Source organism: Fundulus heteroclitus, chromosome 3 (genome assembly GCF_011125445.2).
Source record: "Fundulus heteroclitus isolate FHET01 chromosome 3, MU-UCD_Fhet_4.1, whole genome shotgun sequence".
Taxonomy (NCBI): domain Eukaryota; kingdom Metazoa; phylum Chordata; class Actinopteri; order Cyprinodontiformes; family Fundulidae; genus Fundulus; species Fundulus heteroclitus.
The window spans coordinates 6,125,113-6,132,630 of record NC_046363.1 but is presented as its reverse complement, the minus strand read 5'-3'; positions in this window follow the sequence as shown (position 1 = coordinate 6,132,630).

The window sequence follows — 7,518 nt, the reverse complement described above, 5'->3', positions numbered from 1 at the left end:
AAATGGCTCTGCAAGGATAAAATGCGATCCTGAAGCTCAATAAAGCTCTGGTAAATGATTTGTTCAAAGCTAGTTTTGCAACACTGGAAACACAAACATCCCACGTTTGGCAGGGTTGAAGCGTTTCATCAAGTGGAGCAGGAATTTGAACCAAAGGCTTTGTATCTGCTGGCTCAATCAGGCAATTTCTCAATTTCCTGTACGACAGCGATTACTTCTGTTATCTTAATGTCTTAAGCATGTGTCTGTGTGGTGAGTCAGTCTCCTTCCGAGCTAATCTGATGAGTGTGCCATCTAGGCCACTCGAGAACTCGAAACATTGCAACCAACAGGACACAGAGTGCGTTAAAACAGCGAACAGCTGCAGAAGAGTCAGAAGCAAGATCTAAACACTAAGATGGCCTAGGTGGAATATTGTTTGGTTTAACATACTGTGTATAATTGGCCTAGCAAACTGTATATTCTGTAATAAAAAGATCATGCCATCATGTGAGGCAATTCAACACCAATCATAAGGCAAAGAATGTCCCTCTGACTTTTATATCTTCCCTTGAGGTGCAGTTGAGGTGCCAGAGTTTGTATATTTAACAGTGCTGTGTAATTTAGATTCAACAACTGATAGCAGCAGGGGATGAAATAAGGAAGTGAATTCACACAACTCATAAAGTTAGGCCCCATAACTGGTGGTTTGCAGCCATTTTTTAACTAGCCTATTGAACATTCTGAATGATAATGATCTCCTATATGCTAATATTCATTCATGCATAAGCTCGTTATATTTTTTTTTTTTTTACTATGACCAGCTAATATCGCAAGACACGGCCCCAAAACAAGCATGCGCTCATGACAATTACAAAAACTGTTTGATACTGAAATGAATATTGTGACTTTGTTTTATTTTTTTGTCCATATTGCCCGAATCTACATCTCGCAACTAAAACAAAGCTAGGTAAATGTGTACAGGGTGCAAGAAATTCTAAATAACACAACTTCACAGTGTTACTAAATAATTTTTTATTTTTTTTAAATGTCCTTAGAGCACCAGTCAACTACTACTTCAATCCACTGTTTTCACATCTGTGTTATTCTTTGCGTTTCGGGGACTAGGAGTGGCGATGAAGGAGGTGGAGGAAGAATGTCAATTATTCTGGGGTGTTGCTACTGAGGTCTGGTTTGTGCTCACAATGAATGTCTGTTCTGAAATATCATTTTTGCTTCATCAAACGGAGCAGTGCAGAAACACAGGCACATGCTAGAAGCCTACCAAGCTTATGCTCTCAGTCTTACTGCACCTGTGCACACTTAAACCTTTGCTGAAAAGGGGCAGTAAAGACAACCCCACAGACCTGTCAGTCTACACTATACGAAAAGCTCAAAAGCAGATATCAGCACAGTAACTCTGCTGCTGCAAGAAAACCACTGACACCAGCAGCCATGGCCATTCCAAAAAGCAAAAGTCTCTCTTCTCCCATCTTCTCCCATCATACAAATTCAAGGCAGGTATCTCCTCCCTGTTTTACATCTCTAACATCTTTTACTTTAAAGCTTGTACTATATCCTGCTTTTTAGGACTTCCAAAGTCAACCATAGGCATATATATGAAGAAATATTCCCTTTGCCACTGTGGAGTATTCATTTGTTATGAAGTATTAGTTGTCAGTGCCATCTTTCCTACCTGGAAGAAAGACGCTTGCCTTCTATGCAATGCCACTTCTCCCCATGTGGAGTCCCCCCATGGTATCAAAAAAGAGCAGCTGCTGTCGCCGGGTAGATTAGGTCCTAAAAGAGCCACTTTATCTCAACTTTTAGCAGAAATGATTGTGCTCTGCCACACATCACCGCTCGTTTACTTGGCATAGGTGGCGCGGTCAAGGTAGGTTTTCCTGGAGCGGGCGGCGAATGATCGCTCTACGTAAACTGGTAATTAACCACTTGTTTTTAAAGGACAGGGAGTGACTGCTGCTCAGAGAGCAAAATTCAATCATCATTCATCATAACATAGTTAAAAGCTCAAAAAAGTTAATTTTGCCAAATATAGGACCTTTGCGTTAAAGCTGAAAACACGAAACACTCAACAGGTGGGATAGTAATGAGCACTACCATTAAAAACCCTGCACCAAAAGAAAGTTATATGGGAGACTGTTGCCAGTAACAACTGTTCCCCAAAGCACCAAAAGGCCGTTATATGGATAGCAAGTACGGGCCAAGAAATTACTACATGTGAAAATCAGAAATGACTGACTCCCCAGAGGGTCAGTCAACTTAGCCACTAAGCTCCAAAAGCAAGAAGATAATCAGATGACAGTCTGACAGAAACTGAAGATGCACCGACACCGAGTCATGTCTTACCTGGCAAGGCATCTCTAAAAGCTAAAACCCCGTCCAACCCTACCCATTGGCGGGGTGGGCCATCCCTACTCTAGCAGAGGTTTTGCATCAGCAGAGCATAGTTGTATAACCACAGCGGTCCCCAAACATCGATAGCAGCGGTAGATATCTGGGGACAACCTGACCGAATCTAATCTTAGAGCGATTCACAGTTAGTGCGCTGCAGTCAGGTACCGTCTAAACGTTTCAGGGTAGCTAGTCGCTTATTGCTTCGCAATGTGACGGCAGCTGAGTCGACGTGTGCAGCATTGTCTCATGTAGCGTTGTGGTGGCTAGAAGAAGGATAAAGGCATCTGAATTACAGGTTTTATGACCTTTATTTCTATGTAACTCAGGGTGCATTGACACCAGGAAAGTCCTCTGATCGGCTCGTTTGGTCCAGAGCAAAAGAGGAAATTTTTTTCATTTGGTGCAGTTTGCTTTCACATTGTGCTTTTTGCAAGTGAATTATAGCTTGTAAACAAAGCCAGGCAGGACAATCGGTGCTACCATTGGACAGAAATGACCAGGGCGGGATGCTGCACACAGACCTGGTAATGGAGGAAAACTACCATGGAAACTCTTTGTGCAGCATCTCCGTTTTTCACATTTGTCCTTTGCCGTTATCATATTATCATTTTACTTGAACAGTGCATCTAAATGACTATATTATGATGTATCGCTATTTCAGAAAAATGTATTGTCCAGTAAAATTTGTTATCGTGATAGGCCTACGTGTATATGCACTAGTGTTGCACCGATAGCGATACCGGTATCAGACGGGGCCCCGATCCAGCACTAAAATGGTGGTATCGGTATCGGCAAGTACCAACAAATAGGGCACCGATACCATTTTGATGTTTGTATGTCACCTGAACGCAGCCTTCTCTCTCCCGACTAGTATTATACATGTTATATAAGTTCATGAAAGTTGCACTATTTTGGCCTTTGCGAGCCAAACGTTTATTCAACTATTGTCACCCATTCCAGGTAGGCAATAAAAAGTTCTACTACCCTAAGTAGTATGCAGGTATTCATATATACACACACACATCAATTTCAAACAGATGGTATCGGTATCAGCCAATACTGCACTGCCAGGTATCGGTATCGGGGCCAAAAAATGGCATCAGCACAACACTAATATGCACCCAGCTTTATTCAGAATAGAAACATTTACTTGCGCAGTTTCCTATAAAAAAAATAAATAAAGTTAAAAAAAACGCAGAAGAAGAATTTCCGTATTTGGTGAGCAACAACAAATACCAAACAGAGCAGTATTGTAAGGCTAGGCTTACACCAGGTTCTAATTACAGTTTAGTCATTACCGAATAAATTATATTTTTGAGCTCTTTTAATGTTTTGAATAGAAATGTTGAATCGGGAGCCCCGAAGGTTTTGCTTCCAGACGCCATTCAACAACGTGGAAATGCTTTACGTTTACGTCGCTCTCTGGTCAGTTTGATACATTCAGAATAACTTGATCCTAACAAGCGTTTACATGAACGCCGATCAGATTATCAATTGGCATAACCCACCCCTCTCATTCAGATTACAATTTCCTTCCAATTGAGTTTGATCTGATCAGAATATTCCGATTGGTGTGTTTACGTAACATTCTTATTCCAATTAGTTTTGTCCATGTAAATGTAGGTACTGAGGAAAGTGAAACTCATCTCTGCTGACTGGCCTAGTGCTTATAAAACTTGATTTATATATGCCAGAAGCTTTATTAGATTTTATGCTGGGACTATTTCATGTTCAATGGACACTGAAATGGGAAGCTAGAAGAGGGGAAAAAAGGAGAGAGAAACAGATTAGACAAGTTTGCTATAATCTTGAGTTATTATTCATGATGGGCATGCCAATTTTTTGCAGGATAATTATTACGTCATCAATGATAATAACTACCAGTAAATAGACATACTAAAGCTCTTTAGGCTTAGTCAGATTCATCCACATTTCCTTTACAGGACGGAAGTGGTTTGTAAGCGACAAGGCAAAGCTGATCTGAGCTAACGCTTTACCAGAAAACTCCATATATGAACTAACTTAGACGTACAAACAGGGACCAAAACCAAGAAAGAATAAAGACGGGTTAATAAATTGATGTGTATACAGAAAACCTGCTAATTAAGATGCACACACAAACAAATGTAACCCGCTGAACCAGTGAACTCTCAAAATCAGCATCATTCCAACTGCATTCCTGTTCTGCTTGTCTCCCGTGTAATGTTGCCTTTATGCACATTCCTGAGCTTCTGCAACGCTGGGAACAGTCAATCCATAAGCGAGGTTACTAATGCACAACGATCAGACACAGAGCAACGTTCTGGCGAGCAAGCTGAACTGCTACAGTCCGACGTGGGTTTGAGGGGAAACAAAGAAGTTCCTACTCTACCACGGCGTGCATGAAGCTCAAATACTTAGCGTCTGCTAAGAGGCTGCATTAAACGGCAGGTTAAACATTGTACTAAATAGCTTAATCACTTGCAGAGAGTAGAAAAAGTACAAGCTTGCCCAGCCATTGTGCTGAGAATCTACCCCCGCATGAAACAAAGAATTAAAAGGGTACAAATAACCCCAACAGTAGCAGAAAACAGTGCAGGCATTGTTAACGTACAAAAACAGGCAAAGCAGGCCGACAAGGAAAAGTTTCCAGCAGCAACAAAGCCAGCATAGTCCCCAGCTGCCGCCCCTCCTCTCAGACTTCCCCTCCTTTCCCCGTCCCTCCTGTTAAAAGGCGGCGTGGGCAGCAATGAGGTAAGCATCGTGGTATTTCTGCTCAGCTGAGAGCGCTCCGGCTTCAGGGAGAGGGTGTGACATAAGGACATTAACTGGTACATTGCAAGAATTGGTCACGTGTATCCCAAATGAAGATCAGTTAAACATGCCTCCATGTGGACGCGGCTCTGACTCGGTAATGGACCGAGACGTCCCTACCATGTGCTGGACCTGACCAGCCTGGGCTGCTGGGACTGTTCAACCTAATCGATGGCGACAGCTGCAATTTGCAGGCAATTACTTAATCTATTAATCTGGCTCTAAAAATTCTGAGTCTCTGAAGCTTAGTGATAATAAAAAAAGGGGGAGAGGCCTTTGGCGCTCTACCAGGTTTGTCGGTTTTAAACAGGAAGACAGCACACCGCATGAGTGTCAGGCAATAACCGAGTCAGATCAGGAACAAAAAGGAACCTTAAGTCTTTGGGAAGTTGGTGAATATGTGCTATGGCCTAGCTACGGTTGCACAATATGAGGTGAAGATAATTTTTACAACAATATGACTAAGAATGAGAGAGTCCTAAGGTCTTTTGGGTTTGGGTCCATAGCTAGCATGGACGTCAAACACTGAGGACTTCTTATATCCATCTCAACAACAACGTGTTTTTGGATAAGTTGAGTCTGGCCGACGTCTGCTGTTGTGGCACTGAAACAACTTACACCCAGGAAGCTACAGTTTTTTGCCTGGATGTAGTCCTAATTCCCAGTCAGGAAAAGCCTCCGCCTTGCTGCACCAGCTGTGGTCAGTCAGCAGAGAGAGTTGACACTAGGGTTGGGAAAATAATCAATATCACAGTATAAATCGATAAAAATTATTATTTAGAGAGACTAATTTGCATTAAAACCAACATAAACTGACTCACATTTGACCAAATTGCTGCACTTCTTTTGACAGCAGCGCTGCAAAAACAGACGCTCAGCATCCCTGCAGCGGCTCAACTCAACAAAATGCTGCTGCTGGAAGTTTTAATTCTGCCAACATGTCGAGTTGAGCCAGAAGAAAACCATCTGCAACCATCTGTAGCCGACATGGTAAACATAAAAGCGCTGTTTGGACGAGCTACTTGCTCCGCTAACGCTACAGGACTGATGTTTGAGAGCAACTTAGAAAAATTCATCAAAACTCCTGTATCTGCAGCAGTGCAGAAGTGAAAATGTTGCCGCAGTACCGCAAAAGATCTCGAGTACATTTCTTAGAATCAGAATGGAGCTTGATATTTTAGTGTATTGACAACTCTAGCTGGCACAAAAATCTGTTGTGAGAGGTGGGCGAAGAACGTGAGGGGGGCAAACTGGACCTCGGTCAGGTAGCATGAACCGAATCTCTGACCCCGACTGTAGACGAGTGATGCTGACAGCCAAAAACAGAGAAAGTTAGGGCTGGGACACGGCAACAGCTGCTAGCCATAATCCCCCAGTATTATTTGGAACTAAACAACAAAACACACAAACACAACACAGCACTGGGAATAATAATCAACTAACTGATAAAAATAAAGTAGTAATAAAATATTGGGGGCATAACTGAAATGAACTAAACGACCGAAACAATCAGCATAAAGGCAATGGACTTAATTTAACAAATCGACATAGCTCAATAAAATAATTTTCCAAAGAAAGTTTTTCCTCCTTCTTTGGGGGAACGAGTGGCCTTTATCTGACAGTAGGCTGACAGGACTTGGGGCTAAGTGAGGGAGAAGACATGCAGCAAGGGTCCACAGACTGGGATTCAAACCCGGGACGGCTGTGTCTAAGACTAGGGCCTCTAAACGTTGGTTGCATGCTCTCCCCCTGTGCCCACAATAAACTTTTTATATCAAAAATCCCTACTGTTTTTTTTTTTTTTTTGGTCTGATCCAGCCCAAAAATTATGTTATTGATTTTTTTTATATAGAAATTATAATTCTAAATTAAAGGCAACATTAACAATCATTCCGAAAACAGCAAACACCTCACAACCAGATGTTTATGTTCCCATCTATTAAGCGTATGTCCAGTCATGGCTTAGCAAATAGGTCAATATAAACATGACGGCGGTCATAAGGACGGCGCCATAAGCGTGTTGCTAGACTACCTGATAAAACACCATTCCCTCATTATAATACCAGATACATGCACACGCAGCCTTACACCAAACCCCAGAGCATATGGTGCAGATTGATGAGATAGCTTTGCTCTGTGTCAGCTGGCTCCGAACTAAAACCTGACCTGGAAGGCTGCAGAGTCACCCGAGTTGCCAAGGCGATTCCATCTGAAGCCCCACAAGATATGAAATATCGTACAATAAGCCACAACATGATAAAACACCCAAGAAAGCTCCTTTAAGCACGCGAGAATAACAGCTGGCGTAAACAGGAAGCAAAACGTGAA